The sequence below is a fragment of the Schistocerca serialis genome, chromosome 3, assembly GCF_023864345.2.
Source record: "Schistocerca serialis cubense isolate TAMUIC-IGC-003099 chromosome 3, iqSchSeri2.2, whole genome shotgun sequence".
Classification (NCBI taxonomy): domain Eukaryota; kingdom Metazoa; phylum Arthropoda; class Insecta; order Orthoptera; family Acrididae; genus Schistocerca; species Schistocerca serialis.
Window position 1 is genome coordinate 135911904 of NC_064640.1, and position 1731 is coordinate 135913634.

The window sequence follows — 1731 nt, forward strand, 5'->3', positions numbered from 1 at the left end:
CTGTCTTTGGTGATTGCTCTCCACAGCATTTTGCATTATGCCATCAGTCAGTACCCCATATCTTGACCAGATACAGTGACACATTTTCATCATGTGATCGGACTTTACCTACAACTCGATTGCAGTTGTCATACTCTCAGCAAGGTCCCAACAATTCCATTCATGGTTCAAATTCCATCTTCTATTCCCACGATCACGTGGGTATGAATGTTCTTGCCTATTTCACCTCTTCTCATTGAAATGTGGGCGTCTTTTGTTTCTGGGTGCATAATTCAGTGGCAGGGAACACATCTTATCCTGTATAACATGCACAGGTTCACTTGGGCCTCACTCAGCTTCTGCAGCAATGTAAGGAAGAACTTCACATCACCCATATGTCTTCCTGCAATTATTAGTTCCCTCTGCAGGTGACGTGGCAGCTTAGTCAAGCATTAATGCACCAATTTAAGTGGGTCATATACAGATGTTGGTTTTCCTGAACAATTTCCTTAAAGTACATAATAGTACCTCAAAATCCAGAATTAATGTAATTGGGCATCATAAATATATTAAGTCTGACATGGTCGTGCATATTATGTTGCCAAAACTCAGCCAAGAGTGCATCCCTGAATTTTTCAGAGTCCATGCGGTCCTGCATGATTATTCTAATTCTAGCAGCCAAATCGACACAGAGGTGACTACACAAGAACTGTAGTTTTAATTTGGGACCCCATGATGGAGGTAAAATGTGATTGAGTTGTTCTAACCAAGCACAGGGATGCTGTTCAAATGATGGGTCCAGATAAATCAAATATATCTGGACTGAGACAAAATGATGCTTGCTCTCATCATTGTCCTTTTCTTCTGTGTTATGGCAAGTCTCAGAGATTTCACGGGGAGGCAACTCCCTTATCCTATGAAGGCTTTCTTTCAAATGACACAGATCATCACCGCCACTTCAAGGTCTCTTGTTTACATAGTTACTTTGATCTGAAATTGCCAGCAATACTTCTACTCTTCCTGCACTTGGTGGAAGTGGGGGGTTTGTTATTTTTCTTTTTGATTTCCATCTGTTTCTGTTGGAACTGGAGGAGAGACTGTACTTCTTCACTTTCTCCAACAGTAAGCAGTTGTGTATGATTAGAGTCACTGTTGTTATGTAATGATTGTAATGACTGTTCAGTGGTAGTTATTACTACTACAATCCAATCCACCACTTTGTCAAGATTGGCTTCCTGCTTCAATACCCAACTTGATATTTATTTTATTAGCTTTTCCTATTCACTACAGGCCTTTTCTACAACATCACTGATTGCAGCATTGTCAGTTGGTACCCCCCTCTGCACTCTGCTTAACTTCATCCTCATGGCTGTAACTCACAGCTCTAATTTGTCCTTTGTTTGATATTTCCTTCTGCAGGAAATTTAAATAACACCATTCAAATATTCATTTGCAGACCACCCCTCAGTTATTATACGGTCAATTCGCTCATTTTGCTCTACAAAGCACTTATTAAATAACTGGTCCCATTCATTTATCTTATTCTTTAGTTCCTAAGTTATTTTCTTCATCTGTGTTTGCAATTCTTGACTAAGTGTTCCTGTGATTCTAGGCTCTGATTTTTGAGCATTTCTTCTAGAACACTTATGTCTATCACCAAAGTAACTGGTCTCGGCATGACTTCCATCACGCTGTCCAGTACCAATTTTTGTAAAATGTGTAGCTCTGATTCTTTTGCCATGTCTCTGCTTT